Raw genomic sequence first — 20,612 nt, forward strand, 5'->3', positions numbered from 1 at the left:
CTGAGGCCTGGGAGATAGGGTATCAGCCGGTTTCGACTGTCCCGGACCCCCAGAGCAACCTTGGGCGATTGAGGCAGAGCGGCATGGTTGGTGAGTTAACCCAGGGAGATGGTCCCTGCCAGGTCATTTCAGCCTCGAGTCTGAGAGAGGACGAAGTCATCTTCCAGCTTCTTCATGTTGCAATTTTGCATGACCATGCTGAGGACTGCTTCCCCCTCTTGTGAGGCACATAAACATGTGTACACACACACACGCACACACACATGCACCCCAGTAACCAAGGCAGCCAACCACATGCTATATGTTCCTGTTTGTTTGCAAAGCCCCAACTCCTGCTCTGGACCAGGGTGTCCACGCTCTGGCGAGGGCCAAAGTCACGACCGGCTGGCTTGTCCCGAGCACTGCATTTCTGCTCTCAAACCGAGTTTTCCACATTTGCGTCCAGAGACACACCCCGCTCCTCCTCAAAAGTTCTGGGGCACAGATGAAATGAGAAACAATGTAGACAGCAGACCTTTTTCCTCATACCAAGGACAGAGGAATAAATGCAGCTACTAATTTTATTATCACCTGTTCCTCCAATAACCTTGCCAGGTATCACTCAGCGCATCTCACGGATCAGAGAACAGCATTGGAAGGTTACGCAGCTTCTCCGAGGTGGTACAGGTGATGAATGACGAGGCTGGCCTTCAAACCTCATCGTCTCTGGTGCCAAAGCCCACACTCCTTCCAGGTCAGAGCCTCTTCGACCTTCCTGTGCACACACGAGCCTGGGAATCTTGTGAGGCCAGGTTCTGGCTCCATAGGAGGGGGTGGAGCCTGACGTTTCATCTCTCTAAGGAGCGGCGAGGTGCTCCACGCTGCCTGTTGGCGGCATACCCTGTGAGCAGTGAGGTTCCGGAGCCTTCTGCCGTCTCATCCAGCACTCGGCCCCTTGGGTGCGTGGTCAGAGCCGATGCAAGGGAGGGTGAGTAAACACCGAGTCTGACCTAAAAGTAGAATGAAAGAACAAAAAGGAGAAGGAAGAGAAGGAGAAACCAGCACGGCTGAAAGAAACCAGGCCCCAGAGAAGAAGAGGGAGGAACACTCACGTGCCCACCTCTGTGCCCGGGCCCACGCCTGGTGCATAGCAGCTCGCCTGCGTCCCCACTCCCAGGTGTGTCAGAAAAATGTACAGAATGGCGGGGGTCTACCCTCGCATCCACGCGGTGAAAGATGGAAAAGTCGTTTTCTCCTTCCCACCCCCATGCTCAGCACCCCGACTCCCCAAAGAGCAGGTCCTGAGGTCCCCGGTCTGAAGCCTGAGGACACACTGGTGCTTTTGAGCCGAGCTACCCTCGGGACCTGACCTCAGAAGGGATGTTGTCGTTGGGTAAACTTGGGCCCCCACCCCAGGCTCCGCAGGCACTGGCTCCTCCTCTAGGAAACACCCCTGACTGTGCCCGTCACCTTTTCCTGACGACCAAAGGGGGCAAACGTCGGCATGAAAGAGGTCATGTCTTTCAGTCCCAGTGGCTGGCGCTGATGTGACCTGGTGCCAGCACAGGTAAGCGGATGGGTCATCACCTCCATTCGGGATTCACACACGCCAGGTGCTAAACCGGGTGCTTCTGGCATGTTTCCCCGATGCAGCGACATGGCCTTAGTGTGTCGCCGATGCTGTTTCACAGACGCGGCGCCTGAGGCCCAGAGGAGCTGAGTCACCTGCCCCAGCCACACAGCGAGGACGCAGCGCGCGGGCGTTGGAAGCACCGCAGGGCTTGCCGGCGGCGGTTGTTCGGGTGAGGGGGGTCCTGCACACGGTAAATTCTGGAAGAGCCCATTACTTCTCACACACAGGAGAGGTGACCAGAACGGCTCATAGAGGGGTGACATTTATTAGCACGGTCACCCCGGAAGGCCAGAGGGACAGACCCGGGCCGGAGACCGGCCCTTTCACGACGCTCCTTTGTAGGCTTCGCCACTGCGTCCCCACCCGCAGCTGTCACAATGAATTAAACCAAACCCGGGGTCAGCGATGCTGTTCCGAGACCCCTCTAACTGAGGGCGGGAGGCACGGAGGAGCAACTGAATCCGCCCATCGGCCCGACCCTCTCGAACGAGGGGCCTCGGGAGAGAGAACACGCTGACTCCGCATCTGCCCTGCAGGCCCGGAGCAAGGTGCAAGCCAGGATATGGCTTCATCGTGGGGAGAGGGACAGTTCCCTCGGAGGTCACAGACCTGAGAGAGGGGGAGGGACTGGGGGCCTGCAGCCCACCCCATCTGCTCTCAGTGACCTGAGCCAGACGACTGGCCAGCACCTTCCCTCCCGAACCACCCATGACGCACGGCAGCCCCTGAAGCAGGCCTGGTGACAGACACAGGCGGTGCGCTCACTGCATGTTGGAAAGAACGGATGAAAGCCGCGATGACGGCTGTCGTGAGGAGCGGCGGCGGCTCTGTGCGACAGTCACACCCTGGATCCTCTCTCGTCCTTCTAGCTTGTTCTTCTCAGAAACATCCTGCGGAGCCATTCGTTGCTCAGTGCTCAGAAGGCCACCGAGGGGCCGCAGATTCACCCCGTGGGGCGAGATGTCATGCCCCAGAGAGCCACCGCCGGCCCTGGGGCCCAGCCCTCCCCATTTGTCCACTCTGCCACTCTCTCTGCAGGTGACAAGCTCGGGGTGCTTCCCGTCCTGGAGGGGCAGGACCCCCAGAAGAACCTCCAGAGTCGGCAGCTGGACACGTGGCCACAAGAAAGACAAGACCCTCCCGGAAGAAAACACGTTTGGCCTAAAAACATGTTTCCACCCCACTCAAGCCAGACAAGTCCCTCCTGGATCCTCAAGGCCATCGGAGGTCCCCTTGTCATTCCGCCCTGGCCCCTCCCCATGATGGCACGGCAACAGGGTGTAGCTGCAAAGATTCACTGCAACGCCGCGCGCCAGTTGGCTGGAGGTTCCCTCGTCCTCAGCAGCATGTCAACATCTCACCCACGGCAAGTGATTTCTTCACTTACCTGATGGAGGAAGGTGGAGGCTGTGGTTCGAGTCCTGACTCCTTGCCAGGTCCCTAGCAGTCGCTTGAAGACAAAGATCACACTTTCCACTTTCTGTCCCACAAGGGTCAGATCTGATTGCGACACGTCTTCAAAGGTTGGCCACATGGAAATTACGGGGCTGTCGCATCTCAGCCGCTGACCTGTCAGAGCATCCCGGGGGCGGGGGGGTGGCCGAGGGAGGTGGGACTGCTGTCCCCTGAGTCCGGGTGTTGAAAGGATAATCAGACGCCCTCACTCTCACGTGCAGCTGAAATGCAGAATGTCAAAAGTGTATCACAGACCGCTGGGGACTCGGGGCCCTCAGAAGCAATCTAGTCCAGTGATCATGTCGTCCCAGGTGGGGAGAATCAGAGGCTTACGGTCAGAGAGATGGGTCAGCAGGTCCCCCTGGTGTGCCGTGCTCCTGTGTCACTTAGGATGAACAGGCACCCTATTCATGCCCCGGTCCCCTCCGTGGTCTGGCGGGGGTGCGCCCCGTGCCCGGCCAGCACCTGGCGTGCCATGGGGGTTAACACACCAGTGGGCGAGTCCCGGCTGCAGAAGCCTGCCTAACATGCAGGGTGTGCTCAGAAATGTGACCGTAGAGGCCTCAAAATTAGTTCCCGAATTGAGACCAGAGCCTGAGGCTGATTCCTGCCGCAGGGCCCCTCGCTGGGTCAGTTGGGAATGGAAAGCCGGCTGAGCCACGGGTCAAGGGCAGCAGCTGGGAGAGATTATGCCTTGCTTTGCTTGGGGTACACTTGACCTCTGACCTTCTGTTCTTCTGAGATGAGAGAAACACCCGAGTCAAACGTTTCCTGGTCCCAACGCCACCCTCCCAGGAGGGAGTCCCAAGGGCAGAGGCAGAGCCGGCCACCTCGGCTAATGCACCCCAGGTGCCCACCAGCAGTGCCTGTCCGTAATCAAGCCCCGGCGCCCCAGCCAGAATGAGCTTCCGAAGGTCAGGGGGAAACCAGACTCGTACCGGGAAGACCAAGGTGACATGTCCCCCTGGAAACTAACCTCCCCCCTCTTGGGGACAAACGGCACCCGCGTGCCACGCCCCTTTCTGCCACTGTCTTGACTTCCCAGGCCTTGCAGCTCAGACCCCGGCAGCTTAGCAGCCACTCCCAAAATGGCACCCCCACCGCGAACCGGACTCCGCCGCAGCTCTGTGCTCGGGGTCTGCGAGCCGTTAGCCCCTGGGCTTCTGCAGGGCGGAGGGTGCTCTGAGGCCCCACTCCGAGCCTGCTGTCTGCAAGCAGAACCCCCCGAGGTGCCTCTGCCTCCCCGCCCGCCCTCTCCCCTGATCGAGGCCACCTGGAGGGGCCGGGCAGCGCCCGCCCCGACTGCAGGAGGGGCTGTGCGGAGGCGGGCGCTGGGCACGCCCCTCACTCCACGGGCCCTGCTCAGGCTCCACCCCCTGCAGGCGCAAGCCCCACAGGAACCGTCCCCACGAACGGCCTGTGTCCAGGTTCCCCCTTCACCGCCTGGCGCAGGGCATTCGTCCTCCCGCGGAGCCACGGAGACCCAGGGACAGGGCTCCCCCGCCCCTGCCCGCACACGCACACACACGCACACACTAACGCGGGTGTGCTCTTAGGTCTTAACCCCCATGGCCAGCTGGTCTGAAGGTGTCAGAAAACCAAAACGTTCAGAGGAGTGTGGCTGAATTCAAACTTTGTCCCCTTCCCATGGGTTGACCAAATACCAATATCAACAAAACTGTCATTTTTTAGTATAAGGGGACATTATCATATTAATGAGACAAAGGCTATGAACTGCTACTTGCTCAGAAAAATAGAACATCTGCTCAGACAAACCCTAGTGGAGGGTGACTCTGGGGTAAGTTTCCAGAGCATTGTGAGTAGAAAGCGCTGAGGCAAAGTGTGGAAGACGGGGGTTTAACCGGATCCAGCAATCCCAGGCCGTCTACACGGGGAGGTGTGGACCCGCAGACGTCCTGGAGGGGCACCCCATTCCGGGCTCCCGCTCCTGGAGGCGGGGCAGGGACGAAGACGAGGCAGGGAAATGTCAGCAGACACCGAGACCCTGAAGTGGCTCACCCTGCGCTCATGAAACAAGGAGGCTCACGTGGACCTGGGCTTGTCCGCCTTCAGGAGGGGCTGGGCTTCTAGGGGCCTTGGATGAGCCCATCACAACGAGTGAGGACCTAGGCTCGCCTACATTTCCAGCATGGGGGTGCACTGGAGTCCGGGGACCCCACTGCTCACATGTGGTAGTGGAGGGGGCTCGGGGGAAGCCCTCCGGGGTCCCCCTTGACCTAGAGACTCTGTGAGGGGCGCTAATTTTCTGCAACTGTGCAGGCGGCGGTGATGACAGAAAAGCTGCTCCACTGCTCTCGGGGCAGCGCCTCCAGCTCTCTGGTGGGTGGGTGGGTGCTGAGCAGACCCAGCTGGGCGGTAACAGCTCATGCAGCCCGAGCTGTGTGAGTGGAGAAACCGCAGGGTCCAGTTCACAGGTGGGTGTGCGTGTGGACCCCGTTCCTATTTGCTAGAATAGTTCCAGACATAGAAGAAACCAGTGAGAATTAGCGTAAAGTGGGGCTGTGTGAACTCCATCCAGAGTTTGTGTGTCCACAGATACGAATAAACAAGCAAATGATAGGAAGGGGAGACCCCCGCCCTCCAGGAGCCCCGCCCTCAGGGAGCCGACCAATCCCACATGGAGAAGAAATGATGCAATGAGTGCGTGGCCACGTGGCAAGCACCCCAGGGGTAACTGATTCCACAGAGCATCCCTGGTGGAGGNAGAAAGCGCTGAGGAAAAGTGTGGAAGACGGGGGTTTAACCAGATCCAGTGATCCCAGGCTGTCTACACGGGGAGGTGTGGGCCCGCAGGCGTCCTGGAGGGGAACCCCATTCCAGGCTCCCGCTCCTGGAGGTGGGTCAGGGACGAAGACGAGGCAGGGAAATGTCAGCAGACACTGAGACCCTGAAGTGGCTCACCCTGCGCTCATGAAACAAGGAGGCTCATGTGGACCTGGGCTTGTCCGCCTTCAGGAGGGGCTGGGCTTCTAGGGGCCTTGGATGAGCCCATCACAATGAGTGAGGACCTAGGCTCGCCTACATTTCCAGCATGGGGGTGCACTGGAGTCCGGGGACCCCACTGCTCACATGTGGGAGTGTAGGGGGCTCGGGGGGAGCCCTCCAGGGTCCCCCTTGACCTAGTCTGCAAGGGGCGCTGGTTTTCTGCAACTGTGCAGGCGGCAGTGACGACAGAAAAGCCGCTCCACTGCTCTCGGGGCAGCGCCTCCGGCTCTCTGGTGGGTGGGTGCTGAGAAGACCCAGCTGGGCGGTAACAGCTCATGCAGCCCGAGCTGTGTGAGTGGAGAAACCGCAGGGTCCAGTTCACAGGTGGGTGTGCGTGTGGACCCCGTTCCTATTTGCTAGAATAGTTCCAGACATAGAAGAAACCAGTGAGAATTAGCGTAAAGTGGGGCTGTGTGAACTCCATCCAGAGTTTGTGTGTCCACAGATACGAATAAACAAGCAAATGATAGGAAGGGGGGACCCCCGCCCTCCAGGAGCCCCGCCCTCAGGGAGCCGACCAATCCCACATGGAGAAGAAATGATGCAATGAGTGCGTGGCCACGTGGCAAGCACCCCAGGGGTAACTGATTCCACAGAGCATCCCTGGTGGAGGCTGCCAGCGAACGTTTGATGAGAAACATAATTTCTAAGTACCGTCTGTCCTACAGTCCCATTTCACTTGTTGGTGAGAAACAAGGCAACATTCTCTGAGTGTCCGTCCGAGTGAATGTCATCAGGGCTGGGACAGTAGCCATTTCATGCTTCCAGTGAGCTTATTTCCATCCATAAGGACTTGCAGTCCTTACTTTATGTGATGGTTATATATCTTCTGTCACTGTCATTGTTCCTTGACGGTTTGATGCGCAAATCGCCTCACAGTGGCCAGTGGCGTCCCCTTGGAGCTGAGCCCTGGGCCTCTCGACAGGCACCCTTGTTCTCAGAGCACTTCCTTGCTCTCCACCCCCAGGCGTGTTTTGAAAGATGCTGGGCACACCATCTCTCTTGTTCCTGCCTCCTGGCGAAGTCCAGTTGCATGCGGGCTGACCAGGTGTAATGGAGAAGGTACCCCCAGGGTGGACTTTGAGTCCTAGGAAGCACGGGGTGTGGGAGCCGGAGAGTGAGTGCATCTATGGCCGCCTTTCACTGGCAGGCAAGGGGCAGGGGCAGGAAGAGCCCACCCGAAGGAAGCCCAGTGTTCCAGAAGGATCCCATTTTATGAAACCCTTCGGAAGGAGCCAGCTGGACAGCACTCCGAGAGGCTCCGGCGTCAGTGAAAACAGCACGAAGCCCCGCCACGTTCGCCAGTGGAGTCTGCGGCGTTTGGCTCCCGTGTCCGACCACAATAGCCCAATAAACCATTTTTATTACAACGTGCATAACAGATTAGCCAGCCATCCCCACATTTGCAGATGGCCATTAATTGTTTCCCCCTAGTGTGATACATTCCACTCACCAAAAAAAAAATTTTTGCTCATCATAAATTGTGAGTGCAGAGAAGCAGATTACAGCTGAGCGGTAATAAATGCTTCCGATGGTTCCCTCATTTTTAATTTCTTGCTGGATTTGAATCTGTCTGAAAGAAGGTCTTCGAAGACGTGAGAGGAGGCTTCCAGACCTCCCGGAGCACGTTCCCTCCGCCGTGCTGAAGCGGTGAGAGAACGAAGTGGAACCTTGGGGGCTACCCTACCCGACCACTGACCTCCTTGAACTTGGCTCATCTTCGGCGTCTCCAGTCACCAACAAAGGAAGACACTTAACGATCCAGGATTTTCATATTGAAAATTACTGTGTTTTAGGGACTTCTTGAAGAAAAGTATTCCAACCAGAAGGTTGTCCTTTTATGTCCTAGAAAGTGATCGAAACGCAGAAGGGAGCTTTCCAAGGAAATCTCTTGGGAACTGTTGTGTTAGGGACCCGATGTCTGGGGGGAACAGGCGACCTGTGAGTGCCACATTGCAAGGGGAGAGGAAAACAAGACGGGGGCACCCCCTGCACCCCCAACATGCTTCAGTGACGGGACAGCAGGCGTCACTACGGAGACCAACGGAATGCTAGAGTTGCCTCCATCATTAGACTGAAGCACGTGACACTGGGATGCCTACCAGGCACCAGGGATTCGAGAAAAGCAAGAAGACACGTCTCTGATTGGGAGGAGGTGGCCCTTCCACATCGATACAAGGGGAGGATGCCGTTGCTACAACCGGGGAAGGAGATCAGAGGGCAGAGGCAGGCCGCTGGGGGGACTGGCCCTGAGCTGGGGTCTTCAATGCGGCGATTCACTAGCTTACAGGCTAGTCCCCCTCCAAATGTTCGGGCCTCCAAGAACACAGGATGCTTTGACGTCTCTGCCCAAGATGCCTTGCAAGAAGTGGGGTGGGCTCTGTTTCCTGGGGCCCTGGCCTCGTGCCCGCCTTTCTCCTGGGTCCCCCAGGGAGCCGGCGGGGGCTTTGCTTCATTCTTACAAAACCATCTATTAAACATGTTTCATGTACAAGGGCAGGAAGACAGAAGGAAAGGAAAAGACCCTGAACGTGTTCTCCGAGGTTCCCTCCTCAATGCTAGTGTTCAGTCTAATTAGGGGAGTCGGTCCTTAGATGTCAAGGGCGGAGGTGGAACCTGATGTGAGACATCAGAAGATAGGAAGTCGTTGTCCTAAAACCAGAGGAGGCTCCGTGAAGGTGGCAGCTTGTGCGTCAGACCCGGGGGTCTCAAGGTAGGGTCAGACTTCAAGTCCACAAAGAAGACACAGGGAGTTACAGTGAGATGCTCATGGTCCAAGATGTAATGGGATGGATGTGGATGGGGAGGGTCCATGACCCTGGGGCAAGAGTCCTCAGGAGAATCTGTCCGTGCTGGTCAGCAGTGGCCACTGGAATTGTCCTGATGGGCCCAGGTAGAAGGTCCCGCTTCCAATCTCTCTTCTAAGGAGCCCAAACCTGGCAGGACAAGAGCCCCCGAGGGACAGAGAGCTGCAGTAACATCACCACAGGCAACCGGAATTCCTAATTGTAAACCCACACATTTTAAGACATTTTCCACAGTGAATGCTTTGTCAGGAGTTGCCCAAAAGGGAGTATGTGAAATAGATGAAGCAGAAAATTACCCAAACTCTGAGTCAGTGGGAGAATGGAACAGATTTTAATGGACTTGGCTAAAGGAGCAAGACTAAATGATCACAGATATGTTCTAAATATATGCCAAATACGAAACTATTTCTATTAGAAAACACAGAATCTGTGATACGTAGTCCATTCTCAGCGTCAGCAAATATCTTTTAATACCTTTAATACGCCAGCGGGCGTGGTGCCGGGTGCTGGAACACAGAAGCGAGTGAGACAAAACCCTTTATCTGACCAGCGACAGCTGAATGGGGACTGACACAACATTTAAAATGCCAGGCTGCAGGGGCTGGGGCTGTGGGGACAGACGGGTGCCTCCTCCCCGGCCTTCACTCTCCCCCGAGCGAGTCCGTGAGTTTAATACAAGGCTGCGACCTTGCAGTTAGTTCTTCAAATTCTCAAAAACCTCCCTGCGTCCGGGCCCTGAGGCAATAGGCACGCAGGCAGCATTTGAGATGGCTGCCTCACAGTTCTCAGGCCGTGGTGGCTGGGAGCCTGCGGCGGGGTGGGGGGGTGGGGGGAGGGGTCAGGGTCGGACAGAACTGGAGGGGCTCCCCCGTGCAGGCTCCGAGGAGGCACGTGGCTCTGGAGGAGGCACATGCCCTCAAGGCCGTCACCTGCAGAAGAAACGCAAGGTTGGCTCCGGCGGGACTGGAGCAGGGACTGGAATAGGGAGCCGTCAAGTGTCCAGACTGAGCCCAGCACGTCCTAAGGACTGGAGGCAGCGTGACGACTGTCCCCATGACCATGATTAGTGGTCTCCTGAGGGGGTACTGTCTGGGGACATCCCCAGTGATCTGGAAACAGGACATAGAATTACTGAGGCAACACAGACTTTCGTATTTTACCATAATGGAGGAAATCCACCTAGCACGTGGCACCCAGGAAAGCAAGATGTCCGCACACGTGTGTGCACACACACACCAGGAGCCTGCCACTGCCGGGGAGGCAGGGCGTCGTCCTGGCCTGGCTCCCAGCCGGGTCTACAGGCCAGGGCCCAGGTGCAGCCGCGCTCCCGGGAGCTGTCCTGCCGGCCCGGCTGGGAGCCAACAGAGGGACTGCACTGCCAGGGTGCTTGCTGCCCCTCGGCGGATGGTGACATTCTGGAAAAGAAGGGGCTTAATGTCCAGTGAGGGGCCTCTTCACAAGGAACTTCTAAAAACGCCAACCAGAGAAAGATACACGACTCAGAAACGAGACCTTCTTCCTCTAAGAAACCCGTAGCGCCAAAGGCCTCTGAAAACAGCTTCGAGGAAAGAGCACGTCTTTGGAAATGCAGCTCCCGTGAGCTGTTCTACAAGGTCAAGGCTGTGGGGATGATAGAGCCGAGTATGAAGAGTACTGCTCCCTAAGTTTCTAGAAATGAGGAAGTACACCTTGAAATTGGAGATAAAACTTCAGTCCCCTGTATGAGAAGCCAAAACCTGCCTGTCATTTGCTAATCATGGGGGCGTGGTGCCACGTCCCAGTACAGATGCTTCTGAGTCTGGACCAGTGCGTGTTGTGTTAAAGTTGGGGGTACGACATCCCACCCCTCCCGTAATGGACAGGGATGGTGAGTCCTCACACGTACGAACGCGCCAGCAAGCCATACGTGTATGGGCTGCTCTGGGACACTGGCTTCCCAAAGGCCACACACTCGGAAGGGACTGGTTGCATTTTTCCCCCAGGATGTCCGACCGCAGAGCTCACGCCCTCCCCATCCCCCGCTGTCACACGCACGATGTGGTCTTTATCACCCCCGTCACCTTACACCGCAGTCCATTTTCTAGCTCAGGCCCTGGCACATTTTCGTTAAACAGTTGGATGAACGCGTGCCGGACGACGCATTGGGCCACCCATCTGTGCTGGCCGTGCACCATTTCGACGTCTGCCTACCACTTCAGCAGGGAGGCAGACTCGGGGCTCCCCGCACCCCACCTGGAATTCTCTGGCAGGTGACTTTCCCAAAAGGTTAAAATCTGCTTGTTTTCACTTTACTTGTCTTACTCCATCCTGAGCAGGAAACCAGCCTTTGTGTCCCTTTCCCTACAACTGCGCAGGGGGAGGGGCAGCAGGAGAGAGAGAGGCAAGGTACCCCAGGGCCTGGGAAGGGCAGCGGACGCCGGATCCTGCCCATTGTGTGGCCCGGGGCTGCTTTGCCTGCAGAACCCAGAAGAGCGATGGGGCTCCCATCCCGTCACCGAATGAAGGGAGGTGCCAAGAAAGTAGCTGGGTCTGGGCCGCTGGGGTCCCATCCCCCAAATATTCCCAGGCCCCAAGCTCAGTGCGACAGCCACGTTGCTGAGCCGCCTGACTGCAAGGAAGCAGGAGGACTGGGGGAGTCAAGACCTTAGGGGTCACCGTGACGGGCCTCAGATTAGAGGTCCCCTCAGATAAGATGGGAGCCGTGTTCTTACGGAGTCCGAAGAGAGTGGGAGAACCCGTCACCTCTAAAGTTCAACCAAGCTGGACCGGAGCGGAGTTGGGGTGAGTTTATTCTGAGTGAACCTGTCGATGCAGGGCCTCTGCATTTCAAAGCTTTGGTCTGGCTGTACTGAACTCACCGAAGAGGGGACACTCCCACCTCAGCAAGGGACATGAAGGCGGAGTGTCCCTGGGGCTGACCCGTTGGCGACTGGGAGCCGCAGGAAGGGGGCTGGACCACCAAGGAAAATGACCCTGTGCCGCCTGCAGCTTCACCCCAGGCCACGGCCCCAGGGCCAGGGCAGGCTCCAGCGTGTCCGAGGCACAGAGCTGTCACAGGGGCTCCTGGGTCAGGGCCTCTCAGAGACTCCTGGTTGCAAGGGACCAGAGGGCCCTTCCACGATGAAATGCGTCCTGCAGACCCACGGCCTTTACGGCACTGGACAGGGGCCCGGTCATGGCCGTGTCACCTTCCTACACCGGGATGTCATGGAGACGTGGAGTCTGGCTGGACCACAGGTAAAGAAAATACTGCCACGTGGTGGTCCTCGCACCACCTACTGGATGGATCAAGACTCTTTCCCACCGCTGTTAGGGTTTAGACTTGTGTTGGGGGCTCTGAAGCACAATAGCTGATCCGCGGTGCAGGCAGCAGGTATTTATAGGGGCTTCACAGTTTACAGAGGAACCGCCCCCGTAAGGGGGTGCCCTGAGGCGTCACAGGGGAGACTTGCGATCAGTGATTGATGTTCCAGGGAGGAGAGATTCGGACCACACTGCCAAGTAAAAACGGTGCATTCAAAATAGCCTATGTTCATTATTTCTGCATTCTGCAGCGGACTGCCCCAGCCGGGCCGAGAGTTTCTAACGTCTGAACAATGGAAATCTGCTTCCAAAGGGAGGACGTCCCCTCAGCATGAGTTCACGGCCACGAGAGTCCCCGGGCTCATTCCAACCTTGGGGCCACGGGGAACCAGCCCATCGCAGGAAGGGACCTTTGCATTAAGAATTATTGCTGCCCCAGAGAAACTCTCTAACTGGCAAAGTTTTTCTTAAGTTTGTCATACAAGGGATATATATTTAACTCTCACGAAAGGGGCTGACTCTTGCGTTCCCCTCTGCCCAGAGGTCGAGGGCCCTCGTCTGAGAGTCCCCGTTGGGTTGTGCGACTCACTGCACTCAGCACATCTGCCCACGGGGCTCCGAAGCCAGTGTCCCCGGAGCTGGTCTGACCCCCTGCACGGGCCCCGGGGACAGCCAGGAGCAGCGCGGGCTGGGCAGCTGACGTGCTCCGCACACGAGTCCCCACTCCAGCAGCCCTCTTTGTCCCCCACAGCCAACAAGACATTCACTCACAACTTCGGGAGGAGAGGCTTTGGCATTCCCAGTAAATCAGAGACCCTTCAAAGTCATGGGAGGGGACGTGGTGCTGACCGACAGAAACTGGGTCACAAAGAGGACCCTGGGTCGCAAGGGACAGAGCCACGTGAGGAGCGCTCCTCATGGAAGATGCAATCGGGCCGAGAACTCCCCCCCTGGGGCTTCGGTCTCCCCTGTGTGGGGCACGCGTGGTGTCCGCGGAGGCTCGTCTGCCCGGCGTCTCTGAAGACCTAAGTGTGTTCACCGTCCCACGGTTTGAAGAGCAGCCTACGTTCAGTCTTGTGTGTCCCCTTGACCACTGGTGGTGATGACCTCCGTTTGTTGATGAAGGAAGCCAGGCTCCGAGAAGTTAAATCACAATATAAGGAGAACATCCGGCCAGGACAGAGGCATAGGTACATACTGTGCCTCCTTGCACAATCAAAGGAAGGACAACAACAAATTTAAAAACAACCAGAACTGCCAGAACATTGAACTGTATGGAAGTCTGACAACCATGGAGTTAAAGAGGAAACACTCACTCAGACCGGTGGGCAGGGTGGAGACGCCAGCTGGGCGGAGGGGACTCACAGTGAGACTGTGGCTGGAAGACTGGGCGGTCCCACATTCGTGTGTAGGTAAACCTGGAGGAACAACTGGGGAGCGAGACAGAACCACAACCCAGGGTCCCGACAGGGAAATAAAGCCTCAAAACATTGGTTAAAAACACCTGTGGGGGTTGTGGAGGCAAGAGAAACTCCCAGCCTCACAGGAGAGTTCACTGGAGAGACCCACAAGGTCGTAGAACATACACAAACCCACCACCCGGGAATCAGCACCAGAAGGGCCCACTTTGCTTGTGGGGACTGGGGGAGGTGACTGAAGGCCAGAGGAGAGCTGAGCAAGTGGCACTGTCCCCTCTCAGACCCTCTCTCACACACAGCGTCATGACGCGGCAACATAGGTGGCCCTGCTCTGACGAACACCTATGGCTTCACCCCTCACTACCGAACAGGTGTGCCAAGACCAAAAAAAAGGGCCCAAATGAAAGAACAGATCAAAGCTCCAGGGAAAAAACAACTATGCGATGAAGAGATACACAGTTCAAAACACTGTGTATCTGGTAATCAGGATGCTCACAGAAATGCTTGCGTGTGGTCACAAAATAGAGGAAACAGTGAAGGGTATGAAAAGTGAAATAAAGAAAAATGTACAGAGAACCAACAGTGATGGGAAGGAAACCCAGACTCAAATCAATGGTTTGGACCAGAAGGAAGAAATAAACGTTCAACCAGAACAGGATGAAGAAACAAGAATTCAAAAAAATGAGAACAGGCTGAGGAACCTCCAGAATGTCTTTAAACATTCCAACATCCGAATCATAGGGGTGCCAGAAGGGGAAGAGGAAGAACAAGAAATTAAAAACTTATTTAAAAAATAATGAAGGAGAACTTCCCCAATCTGACAAAGGAAATAGACTTCCAGGAAGTCCAGGAAGCTCAGAGAGTCCCAAAGAGTTGGATCCAAGAAGGAACACATCAAGGCACATCATAATTATATTTCCCAATGTTAAAGGTAAGGAGAGAATCTTCAAAGCAGCAAGAGAAAAGGAGAGAGTTACCTACAAAGGAGTTGGCATAAGACTATCAGCTGATTTCTCCAAAGAAACCTTATAGGCAAGAAGGGGCTGGAAAGAAGTATTCCAAGTCATGAAAGGCAAGGACCTACACCCAAGATGACTCTAATCGGCAAAGCTATCATTCAGAATGGAAGGGCAGATAAAGTGCTTCTCAGATAAGGTCAAGTAGAAGGAGTCCATCATCACCAAGCCCCTATTATATGAAATGTTAAAGGGACTTACCTAAGGAAAAGAAGATCAAAACTATGAACATTAAAATGTCAACAAAGTCATAGCTATTAACAACCGAACCTAAAAAAACAAAAATCAAAAGCAAACTAAGCCAACAACTAGAACAGGAACAGAATCACAGAAATGGAGATCACATGGAGGGTTATCAGTGGGGAGTGGGAGGAGGGAGAGAGGGGGAAAAGGTACAGGGAATAAGTAGCATATATAGTAGGTAGAAAATAGACGGGGAGGTTAAGAATAGTATGGGAAATGGAGAAGCCAAAGAACTTATATGTACGACCCATGGACATGAACTAACGGTGGGGAACGCAGGTGCGATGGTGCGTGCAGGGTGGAGGGGAATAAAGGGAGGTAAATGAGACAACTGTAATAGCATAATTAATAAAATATATTTTTAAAGAAAAGCCATATATGACAAACCCACAGCTGATATCATAATAGTGAAAAGCTGAGAGCTTTTTTCTTAAAAAAAAAAAGTTCAGTCACAGAGCTAGGAAGGGATGAGGAGCCCAGTCTGACAGGCCTGGGGCACCGAGTCCCACCCCCCCCCTCTCGCAGAGCCGACGGGGGTCTGAGGCTCCCTGGGAGCTGGGCCTGAGCAGTGAGAAGCGAGGGGGGCAGACCCTTAGCTCTCTTGGTCTTTCCCTGTAAACCTGTCAGTCTCCTGACTGTCCGTGCTTGCCGCCCTGGACCACCCGTCGCGTTAACCCACCTGTCTTTGAGTCAGAGAGATTAGCCCAAGCGCAGTGGGGCTCAGGTGTGCTAAATGACAGAACTCCCTGGCATCTTACTCCCTCCTCCCCAGCTAACCTCTGTCTGAGGTCACCCCAGCTCCGCAGGTGGGAGCCTGGACGGGGCGGGCGTGGACCCATGAGCCCGGTCCTGGAGAATGAGGCGGGACTCCAGAGGTGGCAGGTTTCTCCGCTGTGTGATGTGGTCGGGGGGGGCCGCCACCAGTGAAGCCCCTCGAGTGGCACAGGCTCCCGACACAGCCCCGAGTCGGTGAGCCCACATGCGGTGGAGGGGACGGAATCCAGATTGGGAGTACAGGGGACAGCAAACCCGAGCTGCCCCAGACGGGGCGTGGCACCGCTGGAGTCATTGCTACCGAGGGTTCCTATTTCCAACAGGCTCCTCTCACAGGGAACAGAACCGACCCTGCTCCCGACACCACACCCAGCACTGTCTGCTAAGAGTCTAGTTCCCGCCAGCATCGGGGGAAACAATCCCGAGCCCAGAGCGCTTGCATGTTTATTCCACTGAAAGCCATGGGGAGGGGGCAGAATCTGGTCTTCTTCTACACTAAAATCCTTAAAAAATAAGAATGATGATGATATTTCCAAGAACTCTGCAATGTTTGATACTTCTCTGAGAGTCTCTCAAAATACTGGCAAGAAGTGTGTGCTTTCTCAAAAGGGCCCAAATCCACACAGCAATCCCGGGGCCACCGGATCACCGCGGAGCAAGGGGTGTGGCTGTCACAGACCCGGCGCCACTGCCGGTGCAGCCCCCTGGGACCCTGGAAGAACAGCTGCCGTCTGTCCTGCTCCTTCCCAACTCTGTGGGGGGCGACGCAGAAGAGGGGTGGGGACGGCTGAGTCTAGGCCCTGTGGCACAGTGTTCCTGCTGTCCTAGCTTTGAGGAGAAAATCATTATTTGAAGTGTTCCATGCACCACATGCCTCGTCACCGCACGATTACAAAGTATGGTGACAGTCCCTCATCCTGGGATTATGGTGACCTGTGGGCCCCGCTGGCCTGATCAGCTGGCGGAGGTTTCCCAGGGAAAGGAAAACTTAAAACACGCCTGCACGTCCACTAAAATAACTGGAAGAAATTTAAAAAGAAAACGGAAAACGTCGACAATTTCAAGCATTGGCAAGGGCACGGAGCAGCTGGAATTCCCGTACAGGGTGGGTGGGACTTCAGGATGGCACAAACCCTCCGGAATACAGTTTGGCCGTTCCGTACAAACTCATAGGTGCCTAGTCTTCCACCCAACAGCACCCAGAAAAACGCATCGTGCCCCCGCAGGCCTTGTACACGGAGAGCGTGCCGGCTCTACGCACAATGGCAGCGAAGCCGGAACGCCTGCGCACTCTCGGGCACCTTCCGAAACGAGTCAGCCACAATGGGTTCGTGCACCAGAACCCTCCCCGGCAATGGGAGGGAGTGAATGACTCATGCCCACGAAACACGGATACATATTTAAAACATGACACTGGGTTTTAAGAAAAGTTACACAATAGTTCACACTGTATGACTTCATCCTGTGAAATTCTAAGATAACCAAACGAACTGTGGGGCAGAAAGTAGGTCAGGGACAGCCAGGGCCAAGGCTGGGAGGAGTCTGACCGCCAAGGGGCCACAGGACCTTTGGGGGATGGGACGTGTCAACTGTGGTGGCCTTTGCATGGGTGTGTTCGTTCATCCCATCCTTTAAAGTGGGTGCCCTTGCTTGTAAATTACAGCTGAAAGAGTTTTTAAAAACTGCATCCCCAGTGCCCCCAAAGGGCCCCGCAGTGGCCCTGAAGTGTGCCAGTGAGTCCCCGCCCGTCCCTCTCGCACACCCCGCGCCTCCCCACTTCCTCTGCTGCCCACTGCTCTCCCGGTCCCCACTCTGGGGCGTGGCAGGTCTCCACGTGGGACCACTGATGGTCCATCGCCCCTAAACCTGTAGACAGCCCCCTTCCCCGTAGCTCAACGGAGGCCAGGCACGTGGATAATGGAGGTCAATCCGTGGCAAAACCTAAAATGCTGCCAAGCCCTGGCTGGCGTGGCTCAGTGGATTGAGCGCAGGCCTGCAAACCAAAGGGTCGTTGGTTCGATTCCCAGTCAGGGCACGTGCCTGGGTTGTGGGCCCGATCTCCAGTGGGGGGGCGCATGAGAGGCAACCACATGTTGATGTTTCTCTCCCTCTCTTTCTCCCTCCCTTCCCCTCTCTCTAAAACTAAATAAATTTTTTTAAAAAAAGAGAGAAAAGCCACTGTAAGAGACTGTTATGTCCCTTTGTGCACTGCTCAGTTCCATCTGAACAACTGGACGGCGAGGGCACTGTGCTGTCCGGATGCCCTTGAGGGGCTCTGTGGCTTGGGGTCCTGCGAACTGTCCCCCAGCCCCAAGGAGAGGAAATTCCTCCACTAGTCGTGCGCCCCTCCCCCACCCTCACCCTCTCCGCTGCGCAAGACCACTTGCAAGGTCAACATCGACCCTGGATCACCTGGAACGGGAAAGATCAGCCCTGACCTCCAGGAGAAAATGGACCGATGTGTTGTCTGACCCACAGACCGAGTCAGACGGTGTCAGCGGGTCATGTCCAGAGCCCAGGTCATCCAGTCCGAGCTCGGACCCCACAATGCGGCCATCGAGTCATGCTTCCACAGCATTGTGTACCAGGGGGTCAGGCACTCCCACGCCTGCAGGAGGCGGGTCTTTGTTCAGCTGCGCCCACAAGGCGGATGCGCGGGCCACGCCCACAAACACACACAAGCTTCTGAAGAAACGCCATGATGCCCCACCCGGAAAAATCGAGTTCTCGAACTGTAGTTCACTCCACCGTGAGTGCACCTGAGTGTACTGAGTCAACAACGCAGGACAGAAGGGAGACAGGCACAAGGACAGAGAGGGGAAAGGGCACGCAGAGCCGCGAATCCCGGGTGGGAAGGTGCATAGAACGTGAAACTTGTGCCATTTAGGTGAGTCTCTGGCATGAGTGTGATGTGAACACAATGCAGGGGACCTGGATGGCCCAGGAGAAAAAGGCAGACAGACTGACAGACAGATGGATAGAATTGTACACATATATAGACAGATGGGTGGATATAGATATATACATAGACAGAGAGACGGACAGATGGATACAGTTATACACATGCATAGACAGACCGATGGAGAGAGTCTATACATACAGATGGACAGATGGATACATGCATATACAAACAGACAGTTAGGGCTACATATATAGAGAGAGACAGACAATGGATATAGATATATACGTATACAGACAGACAGAGGTGTGTGTATGTACACACACAGATACATGGACACAGATAGATATCCACATACATATTGACAGATAGATGATGATGATGAAGATAGATAGGTAGATAAGTGTAAAATTCTTTGAAAGGATTCTGACTCTCCAGAAAGCAAGTCTGCTGACCCTGAGCGGTAGATTCCAGGCTGGGGACCAGGGCTGCTGTGGGCATCTTGACATGGGAAACGGAGACCTCTGTCCTGGTTCCCCGGGAGCAAGGCTGCTGGGCGTGTATAGTTCCACAGGCAGCAGGGACCACAGGGGGGCCCACCCCCCCCCCAGGGTCACAGTCCTCTGTGTCTGAAGCTGGGAGTGTCCAGAAGTCTAGAAACAGCCCGAGATGCACAGGGCCTCCGAGACAGCCTCCGATACCTTCTCCCTCGGGGCAAAGGAGACAGACCTGGGGAGGAATCGGACAAATCTGCTCCCCCTGCCAGATGCCAGGCGCTTGGTGTGTCCGTTACACACACAGTGACATGTGGGGGCCTGCCAGGCCACAGGGGATCAAGGACAGAGTTCTCCACTGTGAGAATGGTGGATGAACTTGGTTTCTGGTCCCTGGAGCCGGCGGGTACCTTGACATTTTCCTAACCTTCTAGTTCCCAGCCTTGAAGGATATAACAAGATTTTGGCATAGGTGTCATGTTCCAAGACAGTTATGAGAACTTCTTGCCCTTTTGATAGCTTAAGGGAGTGCACGAACTTTGAAAAACAACATTGTTTCTAGTTTCTTGCAGTCTTGCTTCAGGCGTTAGCAGTTTGTATATAAGACAGCTGTTCCTTGAATAAAGTTGCCATTTGTCAGCAGAGCATTTGGTCCTCTCCATTCTTTCAGTCCTTCGCCTCACCTCGCGACCACCCTTGCTGCAGCGGACTATGGCAGAGTGGCGCCCAAACAACAGGGACCCGGAAAAAGGGGGTCTCGGGGGGACCTGAAGAGTCCTAATCGCGAGGATAGAGGAGCCCGAGAGGACCGCTGCTACGGGGTACCGGTAAGTTAAAAGTAAAAGTAGCAGGGAGTGGTGTTGGAGAGTTCATAATCATGGGGATTTCCCACTCATCAGATCAGGGACTTTTTGAACAAGTCCTTTGCTCCTTATTAAGGGGGCGAGGCATTGCTACCTCTAAGAATCAAATACATCATTTTGTAGATTTTATTCAACAAGTTTGCCCCTGGTTCCCGGAAGAAGGTACTATTAATATGGAAATTTGGAAAAAGGTAGGAGAACGTATTCGTGAACACTACCGTGCTCATGGTCCAGAGAAAACTCCTGTTGATGCGTTTTCTTTGTGGACACTAGTAAGAATTGTCTTAGGGGAGATTCTGAGTTTGAAAAATGGGAACGTGGGACTCGCGGTAGTTTGCGAGCCACTCGTTCGGCAGAGGATCTTTCTCGCCCTGCACCTCCAGTGCCGACTGTCCCGCCTCCAACGACTTGGGAGTCGCCACGGTATGAGGAACCTGATCTTAAGGTGGCGGCTGTTCAATCGGGGCTGCCAAACCCTGATGAAGTAGATTGGGGAGGTTGGGAAACGGGAAGCGGGGCCAGCCTCGGGCCCCGCAACAAATTTACAGGGCAGTCTCCAACCCGATGCCCACCTCGGGAGTACAGGGGACGGGCTTACCGTTTCCCACCTTAAACGAGCCACCCCAGGAAGCGCCGGTTTGGACCTCTGCCTTGCCAAACATGTAACACTGGTTCCAGAAATGGGAATACAGGCTTTACCCAGTGACATGCCCGGTGTAACA

This window comes from Sturnira hondurensis, unplaced genomic scaffold (genome assembly GCF_014824575.4).
Source record: "Sturnira hondurensis isolate 20B ecotype Veracruz unplaced genomic scaffold, ASM1482457v3 Scaffold0006413, whole genome shotgun sequence".
Lineage (NCBI taxonomy): Eukaryota > Metazoa > Chordata > Mammalia > Chiroptera > Phyllostomidae > Sturnira > Sturnira hondurensis.